Source organism: Balaenoptera acutorostrata, chromosome 5 (assembly GCF_949987535.1).
Source record: "Balaenoptera acutorostrata chromosome 5, mBalAcu1.1, whole genome shotgun sequence".
Classification (NCBI taxonomy): Eukaryota; Metazoa; Chordata; class Mammalia; order Artiodactyla; family Balaenopteridae; genus Balaenoptera; species Balaenoptera acutorostrata.
The window spans coordinates 102452910-102474032 of NC_080068.1; positions in this window are offsets into that span (position 1 = coordinate 102452910).

The following is a 21123-nucleotide window of genomic DNA, read 5'->3' on the forward strand; positions in this document are numbered from 1 at the left end:
ACCAGCCCCAAGTGGATGATAGACTGCCTTTTGTTGATCACAATCTTATACGCATATACATATAGCATTATACACAGAGACAATGACATTGGAGAAAGATTATCTCAGCTGCTATTACAGGAATCTCCCTTGTGAAAGACCCTGAATTTTTGTTTGAGAATAAATAGTAGACAAGACATTTCAGCTAAGGGGTGAGACCCAAAGGAACATGCCCAACCAAAGCTAGATGCTTACTTTGCTGCTTTCTAAAGAAGATAGATTTTTCTGGCTGAGGGAACTTTGTTTCGTTAAACTCCTAGTGTCTTTGCTCTATAAATCTAAGAACGTGACCTGGGAAGGAAGAACTTGCTCTGCTTAATATAAATAGATAAAGTATTTGGAGTTCCCCCAAAGGAAACCTAGGAAGAAAATTCCTAGAAGGAATGAGGCTTCACCTTGGATAGAGAAGAGAGAGGAGGAAATCCCAGAAGTGATGGGACTTCAGTGGATAAAACTTTCTCTAGTATTTAGATATCAACTAGGGAAGTCACAGCTCCTATCTGCCTGCAGCTTGAAGCAGGATGAAAAAAGTAGACCTAAGGGACTAAGGTAGAATCTACAAAATACATAGTAGAGCCAAATTAAAATAAGTTTAGTGAGGTCTTTTCACAGCTTAAGTAATCAACAACAATTTATGTGGATTAAGTTGTGGATCCATAAACTATAGTAGTTTACCCATTCTAAGATGCACATATTTTTTTCATACTTTAATCTCTCTGCAGTCAGGTTTCATCTTACAGTTGGTGATGTGTTAATATTACTTGGCAATATTTTTCTTTCTCTTTCTTTCTTAGAGGTAAGGAGAAGAATGGTGGATCTTACAAGCAGTGACATTTCAGATTTTTTTGAAATATGGCAGTGGCTTCAATAGATGTGTCAATAACTTCAACTCTCCAAACCATGTTTCACAAATACTGGTATTAACTCAGTCCTTAGGGTTTCAGGGTTAGATTCCATGGCCACAAAAACAAGTTCTTTTAATTTTTTTTACTTCAATTGACATCTCTCAGAGTTCAGATGGTTCTTATCTGAGCTCTAACATGAGACAGAGCCCAGAGCAGAGGCAAATTTAATTTCACCTGACACCTTTGCCCCAAGCTGATTAGCCAGCTAACAACATGCTTTGATTAACTCACTGCGTCATAAGTATTTTGAATCTTTCTGCTTTCTTATCAAGACAGTGAAGGGCAATTCAGAGCACTGCACCTCCATAAACGATTAAGTCCAATTAGGCTATGTCCTCTCTCTGCAAGACTCATTGGCCATTCCCATTCAGTGAAAGAAACGTACCAGATTCTTATTCCACATTTTTCTTCTCAAAGAAGAGACCTGAGCTTTCTGAATCTATCTTAGCCCAATGTGACTCTGGAGACCAAAAGCCCAATACAATGTCTTTAACAGAAGTGTGTGTCTTTTACACACACACACACACACACACACACACACACACACACACAATGCTTGGCATACTTGAATTTCTGGTTAAGGCCATAAGTTTTGTATCTAGATAGAGATAGGGACAAAACAGTCAGCATGTGTGATTGAGGAAACAGCTGGCACCTGTAACGCACAAGCATTAACTAGAGTCATCCATGTACAAAGGTTTTAAAAGATGTGACAAACAGAAGAAGGAGGCTACACGAATTTTTGGTGGACCTTGTTGTTTGGGTGACCAAGACAAGATCAGCAATAGTTAGGCTCCACGGATCACTCACTATGTTCCAGACACTCATATATAATATCACTAACACCCATGACGATACTGTAGAGGAGTTTCCATTGTCCGAGGCTATGTAATGAGCCTGAGGTCACAGAATCAGCAAACAGTGGGGCTGAGATTCAAACTCAGGACCCTGTCCTGCCAAAGTTCTTGCTGTCTCTCTTCTGCCAAGTCGCCTGTCATTTTCAGGCTTTGTCTCGTTTTCCAGCCCTCAAAAGAATTCCCCACGCTTCTCCGAATGAAATTACAGCTGCATCTCCAGGTGGTGGGTGACCTTCTCACTTTGCATCTAACCTTGTGTTTCCCATTCAGGGCTGACAGGTAGCCATGGCCCTTCCTTTTTGAAAATGTCAGTGAGCCATCTTCAAGGGAAAAAGGCGATGCTGATATTCTACTTTTCCTGTGACTCCCTGGAGAGCGTTTAATCCCCTTGACCTTATGGCTATTTAAAAAGAGTCAATCCCCAGACCTTGTCAGCTGGTGACAGCCAGCATTTTGTCTAATGGGCCCGAGGGTGGGCACGGTTTGCAATGGGGAAGGGTAACATCTGGCTAGTGTTTAAAAATCAAATGGGGTTTCTCAATGATTATTATTCATCAACAGTATTCAAAGGCATGTTTTGCCTGTATTGTTGTTTGTAGGCAAAAACAAATCCCAAGCACATACTCAAATTCTACATTGTTTTTATGATGAGCCAGCAAGATGCAGCTTTCTGCTGGAGAAGCAAAGATGCCTAATTTGATTTTTATGTCACCAAAAATTGAATATTACAGAATTATTAAGAAATATTAAAGCATAATATCTATGGGCATTAATAACTATCACTTATGAAGCCAGACAATGACTTCAGTAATTTACATTATGCACTTGTATCCTCATAATGACTCTCCCATATGTATTTCCCATTTTACAGATGAAAAACTGAGACTAAGTCAGAGACACAGGACTGGGGCTGCTCTGAGAAATATTTGTCATTTGCTTATGACAATATTAGTATAGAAATTGAGAGTGTTTAGGAACTTTTACAGGCATTTGACAACACCATGACAACCAAGCAACCTCTCATTTTGCTAGTGATTTATTTTTACTTTTTGTATTTTCCAAAAGTATCACAAATGGATTGGAAATTAAAAACCAATTTGTCTTTCACCACAGATGGTTTTAGAAACACTGTTCCAAAAAAACTCTTCCTCTGGACTGATGGTCAAAATGTAGGAAAACTTAGATTCAAATAATTCTAACTTGCCATTTAATGATTTGTCATCTTCATCAAAGTGGCTAGGCTGTAAGAGTGGCTGATGGGGTCCAGGCATCTATATTATTTAAAGCTCTACAAAAGATGTAAGGCCTGGGAGGGTAACATCTTTAGTCTGTCTAATATCTCCCAAAGGAATGGATATAACCCAAAGGAACAGTGTCTGGTATAAGGAGATGCTTATTGTTAAATATGTGAACAGATGAACAACTTCTGACAGACAGGTGTGCTTGAGAACCATTCTTTTCCACACTCTCATCCACTCTCGAGATTTTACCTATGTCGACACGCTAAAGGTTCCCATGAGCTTATATCCACACCCTAACCTCAAAACCTGAGAATATGTTAGGTTACATGGCAAATGAGAAATAAGGCTGAAGATGGAATTAAGGTTGCTGATCAGTTGACCTTAAGATAGATTCACCTGGGATATCTAGGTAGTCCCAGTATAATCACAAGGGTCCTTAAAAGTGGAGGAAGGAGGTAGAAGAGGAGAGTCTGAGAAAAATGTTACTACACAAGAATGGCCAGAGATGCAATGTTGCTGGCTTTGAAGATGGAAGAAAGGAGTCATGAGTGGGTTCTATAATCTGGAAAGGGCAAGGAAATGGATTCTTCCTTAGAAAAAGGAACACAGACCCACCAATACTTTGATTGTAGCCCAATGAGACCCATGTTGAACTTCCAACCTACTGTAAGATAATAAATTTGTATTATTTTCAGCAAGTTTGTAGAGATTTGTTACAGCAACCATAGGAAATTAATACACTGAGTGACAATATAAAAGGTAAGTAGAGAAGGCACTTTGAGGGGCCTCATGAACTTACAACAGTCCAGGGAAACACTAAAAAATAAAAGAGTCAGCCATAAAAACAGCTGGGGGAAGATTCCAGTCTGAAGAACTGAGTACTGAGTCCCAGAGGGAGGACTCCCCTTGGCATATTCCAGGAGCAGAACAGAGGCCTGAGGGGCTGAGCTGAGGGAGTGAGAGGGAGTGTGAATGGGATAGAGCTGGACAGGTGGGCAGAGGTCCCATTCAGGGCCTGCGGGGCCACGGCAGGGAGGCTGAGGTTTACTCTAAGAGCAGTAGACTGCTGTCAAGGTTTCAACAAGGAGATAATACAATATACCAATGATCTCGTGGTTATAATCTCCTGGGTACTTCACAAGCAGCCCAGACTGAACCAAGTTCAAAGCTGGTCAGTAGCTGAGATTGACCAAGTCACCCAACCCAGGGGCCTGAGAGGTATCCTAGACCTCTCCTTCCCAATCCAGGCTCATTCATTTCCCCTCCTAAACAGCTCTCCATACACATACCCTGTACTACATTCATGCGTCAGGAGAGAAACTCTCACAGCTACCTCCCAGATGGGTCCCTGCCTCTGGCATTGCCCGTCATCGCTAACCATCCTCCACACTGCAGCAAAGCCACATGTCCAGTAGGCAAACTTGACCATCCCCTGCTTTAAACACTTCAAAGTTTTCCTATAGAAAACAAGATGAAGTCTAACTACCAGGGCCTGCACTAGGGTGAGACAAGTGAGGCACTTTCCCCCCCGGGACAAGATTTAAGGAGGTGCCAAAACACTCAGTAATCAAAATGAATAATATATTAACTTTATTGTGATTTAATTTACATACCAAAAAGTTCATCTGTTTGAAGTGTGCAATTCAGTGGTTTGGTATATTTACAAAATTGTGCAACCATTACCATATTCTAATTTTACAGCAGTTTTTTAAAATTTTTACTGGAGTATAGTTGATTTACAACTAATTTTATAACAGTTTTATCACCCCAAAAGTAACCTTGTACCTATTAATAGTCACTCTTCAGCACTCTTGCCACTCCCTCGAGCCCTAAGCAATCACCTAAACTACATTATACCTCTCTATATTTCCCTATTCTGGACATTTCATAGAAATGGGATCATATAATATGTAGTCTTTTGTGACTGGCTTCTTTCACTTAGCTTATGCTTTCACGGGTCATCTATGTTTCAACATGTATCAGTACGTCGTTCTTTTTTCATAGCCAAATATTATTCCATTGTATGGATATGCCTCATTTGTTGATCCATTCAACAAAATGGATGGATATTTGGGCTGTTTCTATCTTTTAGTTACTATGAATAATGCTGCTATCAACATGCATTACAAGTTTTGTGTGGACAGATGTTTTCATTTCTCTTGGGAGAATACCTAGGAATGGAATTGCTAGGTCATATGACATCTCTCTGTTTGACTCTTTGAGGGACTGCCAAGCTGTTTTCCAAAGCTGCTGCACACTATTTTACATTACCATGAGCCATGTAAGAGAGTTCCAATTTTTCCATATCCCCATCAGTATTTATCATGCTCTGTCTTTTTTATTATAGTCATTCTACTGAATGTGAAATATTATCTCATTGTGGCTTTGATTTCCATTTTGCTAATGACTAAGGATGTTGAGCAACTTTTCACATGCTTATTATAGCCATTCATATATCTTCTTTTATGAAATGTCTACTCAAATCCTTTGCTCATTTTTTATTTGGGTATTTGTTCTTTTATTATTGAGTTGTAAGCATTCCTTATATATTCTGGATACAAGTCCCTTAACAAATATATGATTTGCACATATTTCGTCCCTGTCTTTGAGCTCTCTTTTCAATTTCTTGATGGTATCCTTAGGAGCACAAAAGTTTTTAAGCGTGATGAAGTCCAACTTATCAATCTTTTATTTTATCACTTGTGGTTTTGTTGTCATATCTAAGAAATTATTAATTAACTCGTGATCATGAAGATTTATTCCCTGTGTTTCCTTCTGGGAGTTTTAGAGTTTTAGCTGTTACATTTAGGACTATGAAGATATACTTTCAGCTAGTCTTTGTGTATGATATGAGGCATGGGTCCAACTTCATTCTTTTGCATGTGGATATACAGTTGTTTGTGCAACATCTGTTGAAGAGATAAATACTCTTTAATGCAATAAAGACAAGATCAGTAACAGTGTCATGCTGAGCCTTATTGGATCCTGAGGCAAAATAAAAAAAATCAGTGATACTGATTCGTCCTTACTTAAAATTTTGATATTTTTATCTTGATTGCTAAGTTTTTGGAGCCTCTTTAAATGTGACATTTGAAGCACATGCCTCACTCACCTCGCCCTAGCTACAGTCCTGATAACACCTAAGCTTAGCATAACACCAAGTCTTCCAAATCCTCACTCCTACCTGCTCTTCCAACCACCTGCATCTCAGCCCATCATACCTCAGCTTTATCACTAATAGTACAGATTTGTTCATATTTCCTGCACACACCATGCTGGGTCAGGCATCTGTCATTTTGATGATAGTCTTCACTTGGCTTGGAACACATTTCTCACTTTCCATTGCCTAGCTCATTGCCATCATAGAAGGTCAGGTGCCAACCCCTCCAGAAAGACTTCCTGGAATCTCCAGGTTGGATGAGATGTTTTTCATCTGTGCTCCCACACTGCTCTGTGTTCCTGCAACATCACCTATCACACTGTGTAATAATGATCTATTGCTTGTCTTCTCTCCCTCTGGATTGCAACTCTTTGTCCTTATGTCCAACTATGTCATATCCACCTAGACAGTGCCTAGAACATGACAGACGAAGAAATCGATGTTTGTTTAACAGTTCATATAAATGGGAGTATGTCAGGGAGAAATCAATTTCATCTGCCTAGAGTGAGCAGAAAAGGTTTCCTCAAGGAACCTTCCTGGAAGGAAGACAGGAGCTAAGCATCTGTCACAGAAAGCCTGCCTGCTGAAAAGAGAGAGAGCAGAGGCTATGCCTGAGTCAAGGGCTGCTTTTCAGCACTCCGGCGATGAAACAAAAATCCCAAAACCAGGGCTTCCCTGGTGGCGCAGTGGTTGAGAATCTGCCTGCTAATGCAGGAGACACGGGTTCGAGCCCTGGTCTGGGAGGATCCCACATGCCGCGGAGCGGCTGGGCCCGTGAGCCACGGCTGCTGAGCCTGCGCTTCTGGAGCCTGTGCCCCGCGACGGGAGGGGCCGCGATAGTGAAAGGCCCGCGCACCGCGATGAAGAGCGGTCCCCGCACCGCGATGAAGAGTGGCCCCCACTTGCCGCAACTGGAGAAAGCCCTCGCACGAACCAAAGACCCAGCACAGCCAAAAATAAATAAATAAATAAATAAATAAATAAATAAATAAATAAATAAATAAAAATTAAAAAAAAAAAAAAAGATTAATGCATTTAAAAAAAAAAAAAAAAAATCCCAAAACCATACTAGAGGGGCAGCCCCAGGTACAGGAGGGTGACACAGAAATTCAACAGCAGAAACTGTTCCTAGGGGCCTGCAAGTGAGACCAGGGAAAGGCTGCCTCCAGAGACTGCAGCAGTGAACTAAAAATAAGTGCAAGTCCCCACTGAGCTCACTGAGCTCATTCATTCATTCATTGACTCACTCACCAGTCATCCCACAAACACTTATGGAGCACCTTTTGGGCACTGGTTGAGCCCTGGAATATAGGAGTCAAAGATCAGACTCTCACCCTAGAGAAAGTCATAGTCAAACTATAGCAAAACTACTACGTGCAGGATGGGATACCAAGAAAATAAAAATGTTCATAACAAAGTCTGGCTTTCAGTGGTTTGTTGGATTATTTCATTTGCCCCTCTACATCCACTCTCCACTTTTATTCACTCTGCTGTACCCTGGGAGGCTGAATTCCTCAGAGTACACCATTGAGCTCCTTTGCCCACTCACTTGCAACAGAGTTTGGCCAGTGTTGCACACCAACATGAGAAGGAAGAGAGAGAGCAGTTAAGAGTGTGGCATTTATTACCGTTGCTGTGGGGTTGCCGTGGGCTGGTTTTGCCCAAGGCCAGGGATCTTGTTGAAAGGTCCATTTCACACAGGCCTCTCTGTCTCCTGATTCTCCTTTTCCTCTCTCCACTACTTCGGACCTATGATGGCCAATAGATTTCAAGCCCCGTGGTACTGGGCTATTCTTTGTGGTTTCCCTAAACCCTGCCCCAGCTTTGTAAATAGTCCTTTATTAAACTCCTCCCAGATTACCCTAATGTGAGTGTGCCCTCTGCTTCTCACTGGGACGTCCTAAGGGAGATGTGACAAGAACATCAATAAACAGAAGATGGAAGGAGGAATCCCTTTGGACAGGTAAATGAATGCATATGGCCACACACTGGGAACTAAGAGCATGGGGAAGAGTCAAAATCAATGCCTTGGGATTGTTTGCATTTGTGCCCAGGAGGCTGGAATATCACAGGGCAATGATTGAGTGTGTCTGGGAGTCTGCCCCTAAAAGATAGCAGATTTGGAGGGCAGGGAATTTTTTTTTTTTTCTCCAGAGAAATGCCCAGGGGTAGACAGCAATGAAGGGTTAATGAGCTTAACCCTTCAAGGTCAGTCCTTCTTTCCAGGGCACCCTGGGACCTCAGAGCAAAAGAAAGGGCAAGCTGATGCACCTCAAGGTCTAGAGAAAGAAAGAAATATTGTTGTTTCCTAAGACTTATAGTATATATCAACAATAAAAGGACAAAACAGAACTCTGCCAAGTTATCTTAAAGGACAAAATGATTTCCAAGGCCTATAAAAGTTGCCTGCAACCTGACATATCTAGAGGCTCTCTATGTTTCCAACGTGGGAACATCCACATTAGAAAGAAGCATTCATCAGGCCCTTTTAACATGATGTCATCAAGCATTCAAATCACACTACTCACATCCCTCTTTTCAATTCCATCTTCCTCAAACCTTAGGAGTATTATTTGTCTCCTTAATTGTTTTCCTGCAAAGGGGGAAAAATTATATATATATATACATCAGATATAGAGTACCTAACAAAAATATTTCATGTTGAAAATCAATGTATTTTGCATTAGTTATTATTATTCCTCAGTCTTCTGTAAGCATTGTTAGCATGGGTCCACATCCCCAAGTCCAGTAGGCTCTGGAATACTTGGAGTATGTGAATCCCCAAAGCTGGGGAAAAGTCACAAACGTCAATACTGGCCAGAGGTCCCTTGGCAGGCACCACTCAGTGGCCCCTGGACACACTAAGACACAATAGTACCTCAGCGGACCCTCTTTCCCTCATCCCCTTCTTGCCTAGTTGATTGCTTGACCAAAATTCAGAACCTTACCTTAATCTATTTTCAGTTTCATAGGATGACTTTTGTCCATTGTTCTTCTTGACTGATTCTGTCAGTCACAGTATCTGCTGACTCTGTCAGACTAGAGTAATCCACAAATTTGACAAGCAGGCATGACCCAAGTGATTGATAAAAATGTTAAACAGACAGGCAGAGGAGCTATTCAATCATACCCTGGTTGCTTATCTTTTAAAACTGGTCTATCTTTTTCCCTTGAAGTACAGAGCCCAGAACCGAAATCAAGGTTACAGGTGCGGTCTAATCTGTGCATAACAGAGCATGACCCTCACCTCCCTGACCAATTCTGTGCTCCTACTGACCACGGTGAAGAACAAAATATCTCCCAACTCCATCATGGCTCAAGTTGCTGCCAATGAAACACCTCAATGATTCTGCTGGTATTAAGTCACATCAGTCTATCTTGTTGGTTTTCTTTGGGACTCAAGTGTAGGCTATTTGATTCTTGTTCATTTCTGTCTTATTATCCTCAGACTGCTGCTTCAACCTGTTGAGATCTATTGGGATACTGGGACAATGGATCAGACACTTGGTACCTCTCATTCCTCTGCTTTGGTCTAACTCCCTAGCACCATCCTGTCCCTACTTTTGTCTCTGTATTTTACTTCTAAACTAAAGAGGCATAAACTGCTCTGGGTCTCTGCAATGCCCTCTAGACTGTGAATATGCTGCAAACTCTTCAACACAGAAAAAGTCTCAGATTAACACAAAGGTCCACACCCCAGGCTCTGACCCACTCCCCTCAAGCACTGGTCCATGACAGAGCAGATCCAGTAGCAAAAGGATATGGGAAGTCTCCAAAACCCGTGGCCAGGAGGCTGGGGTCTACCTCTCTCTCCACACTTAGAAGGCTATCACAGGGTGGTGAGCAGCATATGGTACAGCAGACTGAGGATACGCCGGGAATTTTTCTGCTACTCTCCAGCTGCGGCAGAGGTTGTTCTTTGCTCTACAACATGATTCCCTTCTTCTCTAAAGAGCAAAACTCCATTTTTAGCAAAGCACATATGACCATCTGGAATCAAAACATTTCCAGCTCCTTTACAGTTGACAGTGGTCATGAGACAAAGTTCTGACCAATGAGATGCAAGAGATTGTGTCATAAAGGACTCTGAGGAAGGATTCTTAAAGGGGTGGGTTGGGGGGAGTGATCTTTTGTCCTTACCTGCTGATGCTTGCTGCTTTCCTGGAATGTGAATGTGGTGATTGGCCATCCATCCACTGGTTTTTCCTGCAACCATCTTGGGACCATGCCATAAACCTGAAGGTAGAAGTGGGCTGTAGAGGATTATGGAGGAGAAAGATTGAAGCCTGGTCTCAAGGCCATCATACCAGACCTAGATTACCTCAACACCGGCTTCTTTTATAGAAGTAGCAAATAAGCCTCCATTAACTTAAGCCACCCTGGGACTTCCCTGGTGGTGCAGTGGTTAAGAATCTGCCTGTCAATGCAGGGGACATGGGTTTAAGCCCTGGTCCGGGAAGATCTCACATGCCATGGAGCAACTGAACTCATGTGCCACAACTACTGAGCCTGCACTCTAGAGCCCGCGAGCCACAACTACTGAAGCCCGTGCATCTAGAGCCTGTGGTCCACAACAAAGAGAAGCCGCCACAATGAGAAGCCTGCACACCACAACAAAGAGTAGCCCCCACTCACCGCAGTTAGAGAAAGCCCGCGCGCAGCAACGAAGACCCAATGCAGCCAAAAAATAAATAAATAAATAAAAATTATTTAATTTAAAAAAAAAAAAAAAACTTAAGCCACCTTCCAGGATCTGCTTTCTGATGTATTCAAGTAAAGTTATCCCTAGATGCTTGACTTTGGAAAAGGCTCTTGCTGTCTAACCCTATTTCTCCAGCTGCAAATTGAGACTAACAATGTGATATGGAGGGAAAAAACACACTGGATACCCCACTCTTCCTTATTCACTTAGCACACTTTTACTCAGCACCTGTCATAGGTCAAGCATTACAAGATGCTAAGAACATGACAGCAAAGATACAAGGAATTCAGTCTGCAGGTTTTGTTTTATGACCATTTTTCATTTCTTTATTTCTCTCTTTCTTCCTTTCTTTCATTCCTTCTTTCTTTCAACAAAAACTTATTAAGTATCAGCAGAGGTGCCAGCCCTGGGACAAGCCCTGGGACTAGGGCTACCATATTTAGCAAATAAAAATACAAAGACAACAAATACCTTTTTTCAGTATAAGCCTGCCCTTTGCAATTGTTTTATACTAAAAGTGTATTTGTTGTTTAACTGAAATTCAAACTTAAATTCAAATTGTCCTATATTTTATCTGACAGTCTTCCCTTGGGCTACCATGGTAAGTAAGACTAACAGATTTGGTCTTCAAAGAGCTCCCTTCCTAGTGGAGGGGACAGCTAGTAAACCAGTGGGGAGCTGAACATCATCACTGAAGGTAGGGATGAGCAACATGAAGAAAATAAACCAGCTATGGTGACAGGAGAGGCTGCTCTTCCAGACATCTGGATGTTGACATGGAGCCAACCAAGCCAGAGGAGGCCAAGTCCAGGCAGAGGAGGAGGCAGCAAGAGCAAAAGCAAAAGCCCTCAGGTGGGAACATGTTTGGAGTGTCCTGAAATTCCAAGGCCAGGGTGGTCAGTATCAAGGAGGAAAAGGTAGACCCGAGTCAAGTCATGTAGAGTCTGTAGGTGAAAGAAAGGCAATGGACTTTATTTTAAGAGTAAGGGGCAGCCATTAGAGGGTTATTATCAGGGGAGTGGTAAGATCCAGTTTATTTATTTTTATTTAGTTTTTTAAATTGTGGTAAGAACAGTTAACATAAGATCTTCCCTTTTAATAGATTTTTAAGTGCACAATACAGTGTTGTTATCTAAAACGCACAATGTACAGCAGATCTGTAGCACTGATTCATCTTTCACAACTGAAACTTTACACCTGTTAATTAGCAACTCCCCACTTCTCCCCTTCCCCAGCTCCTGGCAGCCACCTTTCTATTCTTCACTTCTACGAGTTTCTTATTTTAAATACCTCATGTAAATGAAATCATGCAGTGTTTTTCCTTCTGTGACTGGCTTATTTCACATAGCATAATGTCCTCCAGATTCATCCATGTTGTCACAAATGGCAGGATTTCCTTTTAGTTTTAAAAGACCTTCCTGACTGCTGGGTGAGGATGATATAGAGCTAGAGTGGTGAAGGCAGCAGCAGGGAAAAGAATGAGAAGGCTTTTCAATAACTCAACTGAACTGATGGAGGCTTCAGCTGGGGAATAATAGAGTTGCTGGTGAGGATGATCCAATAGGGGGTGCATGTTGGAGGTAGAGCAGAAAGGACTAGTAAATAGAGTAACAATGGGGGCTGCAGGAGAGATGGGAATCATATATGACTTCTAGGACTTAGTCCTGAGTAGCTGAGAAAAGGGGTTCTCATTTCCCAAGATGGGGAACACCATTCCAGTGGGTGGGGTGGAGTAGGACATCAAGGAGTCTGTCTTGGCCAAGTACCTTCCATTAAATATTCAAATGGAGATATTAACTATTCAAAGTTTTTTTTTTTATTACCCCTAATTTATAAAAGAAAACTGATGTCCAGAAAAGTTTAAAAAGCAAAATTCACACCCAAATCTGTCCGGATCCAGCTTATTTCACTAGACCACATTATTTCAACCCCCAACCCATGCAGAAATAAGCTGAGTACCGAATGAGGTGATAGATTTTCAACTATAATGACTATGAATGTGGGATGCTGTCTGAGGATGAACCAGGACATGGAATCCACAGGACTGAAGGAATAGGTGAATTGTGCCCAGCTCTGTCTGAGAGTTAGGTCCACCATATGCCAGAGTCAATCACACTTCCCAAGACAGGCTGTCCCAAAGCCAGGAACACCATCACACCATCACCTGTGAATCATTTACACTGCCTTCACTAAATAATTGACCTCCTCACAGCAAAATGGGTCCACAAGCTCCCCAAACATCAAGGGGCTGGTGCATAATTTGCAGAGCAATGCTCGACCTCTCCATGCAGGGAGAATGAAGCTTGGACAGCTGCCAAAGTTGACAAGGGCTTCAGCTGGAATGGAGAGGAGCAGCAGTTCCAAGGAAGATTGTGTCTGAGAAGCAGAAGCAACTACTGAATCCTAGATTCCCAAGGCAGGGAAATATGAGAGTCAGACTACCTCTGTGCAGGAATTGGAGCCAGGAAGAGGGAGCATATTGGTAGCATGTGTTTTGGAAGTCTAGGAAAATATTATTGATGCCACACTCTTCCTGATTCCTGAGAATCTGAGACCCAATCAATCAATCCTGTCCTTTGCAAATCATCATTGCCTCTGGCAAGAAGCATATTTAGTAAATAACCAAGCATTTTGAGATGATGGGATATAACAATGTGGGTTTGGGGAAAGAATATTGGAAGTGCGGTTTTCTGTGCCTGGAATTCTTTCTTCTCTCTCCCTTATGCACTTGAAAAATTCCTGCTCCTTTTTCAAGAATCATCTCAAGGATCACTTCCTCCAAGAAGCCTTCCTTCACACACTCAGGCAGACCAAATTTCCCTTCTCATGAAAAACTACATTTTGTAAATGTTGGTCTCCTACAGTGGACTGCGAGATTCTTGGTGACAGGGAAAATGCTGAAATCTGTAGTCATAATAAACAGTAGATATATAGATGGTATATGGATAAATGTTTGTAGAACAAATGAATGAAACAAACAAGACAAATACTGTGACTTACAAGATATTTTCCCAGCCATTGCATGGAGTATTGCTGCTTTAAGAATCAACAGTAATATCAGAAGAGCATGTCAAAATGAGTATGAAAGAAGCAAACACAGTTTACTCGACATCTTCAAGAATCTTTCTGCACCTTGATCTACATGAATGAATACTTGCCATTTCTGACCCCATGTTGGCTTCAACCCTTTGAGTTTGGCATCTGGTTGATGCTATAATGACCTGACTCTTAACTGGGTGATTGAATTCTTGAATCGACACACATATTTTCAGAGTGAGTTTCCAGCCCTGTCACTTGGAAGCTGTGTGACCTCGGTTTAGTAAGTTAACTTCTCTGAACTTCAGCATTCTTATTTGTAAAGCAAGCACATTACTAGTATATTATCAATATACCTACCTCTTTGTGATGCTGTGAATATTAAATGAGATAGTGCATGTAAGGATCTTAGCATAAGTATCTAGCACTTAGTAAGCATTGAATGTAAGTTGGCTATTACTATGTTTTTGCTTTACTCCAAGATGTATGGTTTACTCTGTCTCTGTACTTGTCTTCTATTTTCTCTACCAGCACCACACATCTTCAGCTTGGCTCTGGGACTTGCTGTCTGAATACACAATACCCAGTGAGCAGTCCCAGAATGTGTTTGGCAACCACAGGCTCCATCCTTTTTTTTTTTTTTTTTTTTTTTTTTTAATTTAATTTTATTTATTTATTTATGACTGTGTTGGGTCTTCGTTTCTGTGCGAGGGCTTTCTCTAGTTGCGGCGAGCAGGGGCCACTCTTCATCGCGGTGCGCGGGCCTCTCACTATCGCGGCCTCTATTGTTGCGGAGCACAGGCTCCAGACGCGCAGGCTCAGTAGCTGTGGCTCACGGGCCTAGTTGCTCCGCGGCATGTGGGATCTTCCCGGACCAGGGCTCGAACCCGCGTCCCCTGCATTGGCAGGCAGATTCTCAACCACTGCGCCACCAGGGAAGCCCGGCTCCATCCTTTTAATGGTAACCTATTTGCATTCTCTGGACACTTCTGAAGATCAGAATTAAAGAACTGAATGATCTTAAATCATTTTTAAGTTAGCAGTCTGTGCTACTTTGAAAGCAACTCCCCACAAAGACTGGGTCATATCAAGCCCTGGCTTACATTCGGGTTACTTGATCTTAAAGCTATAGTAACAGGTAAAATTTAAATAGCATTAACTATATGCTTGGCACTTTTCTAAGTATTTTACATTTTTCTTATGATAAATTGAGGCACAGAAAAGTATCCTGTGTATGAAGATAGGGCTTCTTATACTGTGTTTAGGAGAGCTTGCTATTTGGGGATAGATAATAAGTTCATATACATGAGGAAATAAATACATTATCACTACTAAAGTGTCCAATATTTCCCAGTTTTAGACATCAAGGAAGAGACAGGTTCTGGTACAGAAAACCAAGCCTTGTAAGGTGTAGATGGGCAAGAAAAAGGGTGCTCATCTTCTTCTGAACCCACTCTCTTTAGCTAAGATTTTGATGTATCTAAATATACTTGAAGGAAGGTGGGAGAAATTGGCAATAGCCTCAGAAAAGTGTGTGAATGTGGGCAAAGCTGGGAGACAGCCTGTGAAGAACCCAAGGCTGCTGTTAGATAACAAGTATCCTATAAACCAAAATATCAGGTGGTGCACTGCTCTCTGTGGTTAAGTCTCTTCTGTGACCTTGGAGCTCTGCTGGCCATTCTTGCCTGATTCTGTTGTACCATGGAAAATGAAGGAATGGATTTAGGTCTACCTTGGATACACGTGAAAGTGAGTCTCTGAAAATAGCTTTGTTGGCAGCAACAATAATAAGAGGCCAAAGGGATGGGTGTGTCTCTGGGATGAGAAAGAACCCTTCCCTACTATGGGGAGCTTCCCCATCCATTGTTGTCCAAGGTGGATGAGGATTAAATTTTATTAAAGGCTCTGGTAGGGCTTCCCTGGTGGCGCAGTGGTTGAGAATCTGCCTGCTAGTGCAGGGGACGCGGGTTCGAGCCCTGGTCTGGGAGGATCCCACATGCCGCGGAGCGGCTGGGCCCGTGAGCCACAGTTGCTGAGCCTGCGGTCTGGAGCCTGTGCCCCGCGACGGGAGGGGCCGCGATGGAGAGAGGCCCGCGCACCGCGATGAAGAGCGGTCCCCGCACCGCGATGAGGAGTGGCCCCCGCTTGCCGCAACTGGAGAAAGCCCTCGCACGAACCGAAGACCCAACACAGCCAAAAATAAATAAATAAATAAATAAATAAGAAAATCCTTTAAAAAAAAAAAGGCTCTGGTAGATTTCTTTACCTGTCCAAAGGTGAGCAAAACCCATAGGAGAATGAAAAAGGAGGTTTCTTTCAGCCAAATCTGGAGGCTGCTCTAGGTCAGGTAATTGGGGTCCCAGGGAAAGAAAGAAAAATAAATTAAATTCCTTCATCTGGAAAATAAATACCAAATGGAAGGTTAGTGTATGCACCGCATGAGTGAGTAAGGGAGGTTTAATTCTCTAATCATTGCCTCTAGTTTTCCCATGGAGATAAGCAGCAAGTTGGTGGGGAGAGATAATCAGGGCATAAATACTGTGCCTCCCTGGCTTCTCTTACCTAATTAAATAATAAAAATATTTCCCCTTAACGACTTAGTTCTGTTTAAAAAAATTTTAAGACAATATTTTAATCTTATGCTTGATTTGAAACAAAACCACAGATTTACTTAGCAAACTCCAATGACACTGAATTCAGTGTTGGGACTTCAATATGATAGGATCTAAATATGATGAGCTCCCCCGAAAGCACCACTTCTGACCCCCCTGGACACTTCTCACAACACACTTCCACACACTTCTATGACATTTTAGATCTCAAATGGTGTTTTTTCACCATTTCAGCATCCATTTACAAAATTCACCACCAAGAGTCTATGATTTCACTAATATTCACCTATGTTCTTTTGAAATATTCTGTCTATCAAGCGAACTATATATATTAAGTAATAATTAGTTTCCCCCATTTTGTATTTAAATTTTCCAAAAAGCATTTCTTTCAAGTGATCGACTTGAAATTGATCAATAGAATCCCAGCTAAAATGTATGTATTCATTCAAAGATCCTGATTAGAGTGAGTGCCTACTATGCGCCAGGTATTGTTTGGGATATTTGGAATAAGACAGTGAACAAAATGTTTTTAAAAATTCCAGGTCCTTGATTAGCACAAATTCTAGTGGAAAAGTAAAGTCAAGACAAATGTATAAGAAAATAATAAGTAAATTATATTGTGTACTATAAGGTCATAAGTGTTATTAGAAAAAGGAAAGCAAGGTCAGCACAATATCCATGAATATGTATGGGGGTGACATGGAGAACATTGGTGGGGGTGGTTAGGGGGTAACTTAAAATAGACTGGTCAGCCCAGAATTCATGGAGAAAGTGCCGGTTAAAGGAAGTACAAGTGAGCCGTATGTATATCGGGGTTGAGTATTCTAAGCAAAGCCAGGAACATCAAAACATGCTTAGTGTCAGGGGCACAGCCAGCCCTGGTACAGCTGGGCAGAATCCAAGGAGAGAGTTGTAGATGACACAAAGAGATAGCTGAAGAAGACATGGTGGAGAGCTGCATTGGACATTGGAAAGACAATGTCTTCACTCCAAGGAATGGAGAGGCTTGGAGGATTTTAAAGCAAGGAATGACATGGTAAGAAAAGTATCATTTTTCCTAGGCTGTGCACTTCTATTTCATCTACCTATAAGATATCCAGCAGGCTTCCTGGAGTATTGAAAATACCTGAAGCATCTTCCAGGATCACCTCTGGTCTACAGGAAAAGTCCAAGAACCCAGGCTTGCTGCCAATATTTGTGTTGCAGAGGAGAAAATGGAAACCCAGAGTGGGCAGTGGACTAGCCTATGGTCAGCCCCTGAGCTGAGACTTAAACTCACAAGTTTTGGAAAAAATTCTAGTGAGGAAGTAAGCTCATTATATAATATTTGTCAGACTGAAATCAATCAAGTACCTTCCAGCTAATGGGAAAGATAGCTTTTCAAGAATAAGAACTTGTCTTTCATTGCTCAGACCAAGGCAACCCCTTCTAAGAAGCTTTCTCTACTCCCATCCGCAAGTGGGAAATGAGTGAGTGCTGCCAGTTCCAGACCTCCATAGCTGTTGGTGCACATTCATGACAACTGTCCTGTATAGAGCCTTTACTGTGGGCCAGGAATTTAACCTCCATAATCTCTAAACTTCTCAGCAACCTCTGAGGCAGGTACAATTATCTTTATTTTACAAATGAATACATGGAGCCTCAAGGAAGTTCAGTAATTTTCTCAGAATCACACAGCTAGCAAGTTGCAGAGGTCTACTGCACACAGCCTTGGAAACCCATCCTGTTGCAGATTTGGATTCAAGTCCATTTTCAGCTGTGAATAAGTGCCAGCGAAGGCTGGGAGCTGATCTCTTTCAGTCACACTGGATCCCCAGCACCTAGACTAGTACCGGGCCCAAAGGGGATGCCCAGTGGATATTTGCTGAATGATGTTCTCTCTGAGGCTCAAATTCCTAATACATAAAATTCTCATTCCATATAAAAATTGAACTAGATAATAAAGGAGAAAGTGTTTTATAAATCACAAAGACCTATATAATGGTTATTCCAAACCTAAGATGCTATGATTTGACCTTTACTTGCTGTTATGTCTGTACCTTTCCTCTCTTAATAGCCTGTAAATAAGCTACGATGTATGATGGAACATTGTGCTACCATGTAGTCTGATGAATAAATAATCAGGAAGAGGACTTTGTTTGGGGGATGATACAAAAGGCATACAAGAATTAAATCAAAATAACTATGCATCCCTCAAACAGTATCTGTGCACTGTATCCTATAGGACCTGGCCCTTTAAAAACTGACAACCAAAGTTGTCACTCTTAGGAGTCTGAACTCCTCTCTCAAGTTCAGGACTTCTGAGTTGCGGGTCATTGTCCTTCAGTGCCTATATCAACTTGCATAAACAACTACAGAAATCAATGGATGCTGCAGCTGGATGGGGAGAGACTGCAAAACAGATGATTTTCCTTCCTAAGGAAGAGAAGAGGTAAAGGGGAATTGATTGAAGGTGTCAGGCCAGTCCTTTCATTTTGTGGGGGGGAGGGGGGGAGGCAGTGCTTAGAGCCCTCAGGAGGGCAGGTTGCCACTCTAGCAGCACAGAGATGCCTTCTTTTGACAGATAAGGTTGCCAGAACTGCTTAGGGGGCCCGAACTGGCTTCCTGTTACTCTCCAAGGACTTGGCCGGGTTTCCTCTCCAAAATCGTACTGTCAGCCTCCACATTCTCTCTGAGTTATTGCCCTAAAAACCTGCTGGTGGAGAGGGACCCTGGCTTCTCAGCCACAACCCACCCACCCCTTATTGCTGTCACAAAAGATGTGCATAAGGGTCTTATGTGCCTCCTGTGGAGAAACACAGATGTCCACAGCAGTCATGCCTCCACACAGGGCTGATTCACAGCCTAGGTGTCTGGTTCATCACCCCAGGTTCTGTCTATAGAGCTTCCCAGTGGCCCGATGGTCTCTGGCTATCTTCTCTCATCCCTGCCATATCAGGGATCTGATTCCTGATCATCCCTGCAGCCTCCCCTCTCACCAAATCTGCTCTCTCCTCAGATCCCATCCTTTCTGGATTCCAGGCATTCCCCAACCCCTCTTTTTTAATGGGTACCCAGGATTTTTTTTGACCAGATATGGCAAAACACACCAACACAGAAATGACTGTCATGAAGGAGGAAGTTTACTCACCATTCTCATGCACCCACACAGGACCATGCAGGGAAGCACCACAGCCAATCTGGAGGCAGAGGGGAGAGGGGCACTGTGGGCAAGTGCCTCTATTGTGCTTTCCACAGGAAAGAATCAGTGAGGCAGAGTGAGCAGGTTTAGGACTGGCTAGTTTGAAGAATTCCAGTGGGTTCTGGGGCATGGGAGCTCTCCGTAGTAATCTGGTACCTGATCTGGGGTGATTAGCACAGGGAAAGTGGCCTGGAGTGTGAGAGCCCGATAAAGAGGATGGTTGGTGGTCTAGCCTGTGGATTGGCTGGTTTGCATAGGAAAGACTCACTCACAGGCCAGTTATCTCTAGGAATTAGCTGTCTCTGGGAAGGGTAGTCCCTCAATAGTCAGCAGAGCCCCAGGATGTCAAAACATCAAACATATAGAACAAATATATAAAATTGCATTTGTTAATTACTTCTCAACAAAGTTGGAAAAAATATAGAATTAAAAGACATGATTATTACATCCCCCACACTCTCCCAGGTATCCTAGAAAGGCTGGTTTCAGACCTATGGGCACCCGGAGGGAGGAGGCTAATTGTTTGGCATCCCTAGGTATTGGGGAACCCATCACTCCTAATTCCCAGCTCACCTCAATCAGCAGTCAAGGAGAACTCATGATTGAACCAGCTCACTGAACCAAGTGCTCCACTGTGCTTTGAAAGAGGGACCTGGGGGTGAGAAAGATAAATCCCTGCCCCTAAGGAATGTCCCTTAATTGTTTAGTCAACATCTCTAGAGGACCATGAGTCAGGCACTGTGCAAGGCTTGGGGGGATAAACATAGTGAAATGGACACAGCCTTTCTGTGTTAGTTTCCTGGGGCTGCCATTAAACTGTACCACAACCTGGGAGACTTTAAACAACAGAAATTTATTATCTCCATTCTGGAGGCTAGACATCTTGAAATCAAGGTGTTGGAGGGACATGCTTCTTTGAAGTCTCTGGGGAAGAAACCTTCTTGCTTCTTCCACCTTCTGGTGTTGCTGGCAAATCTTGGTGTTTCTGGGCTTCTGGCTGCATTACTCTGATCTTTGGCCCCATCTCCACATGGTTGTCTTCCCGCTGTGTCTGTGTCTCTGTCTTCACATTGTATTCTCCTCTCTGAATGTCTGTATCCAAATTTCTCTCTTCTTATAAGGACACCAGTCATTGGGTTATGTACAGCCCACCCTACTCCAATATGACCTCATCTTAATTACATCTACAAAGACCTTATTTCCAAATAAGATCACATTCACAGATATTAGGTATTGGGGGAGGCATAATTTAACCCACAATACTCCCCATGATATATTCTCCACCTAGCCAGAAGAGAAAGACGCATCCAGAAATGACCTGTGATATTTTGTGGGGGAGGTATTTTGAAAAGATCCCAACACTTGTATCTTGATAACATGTAAAGTTCTT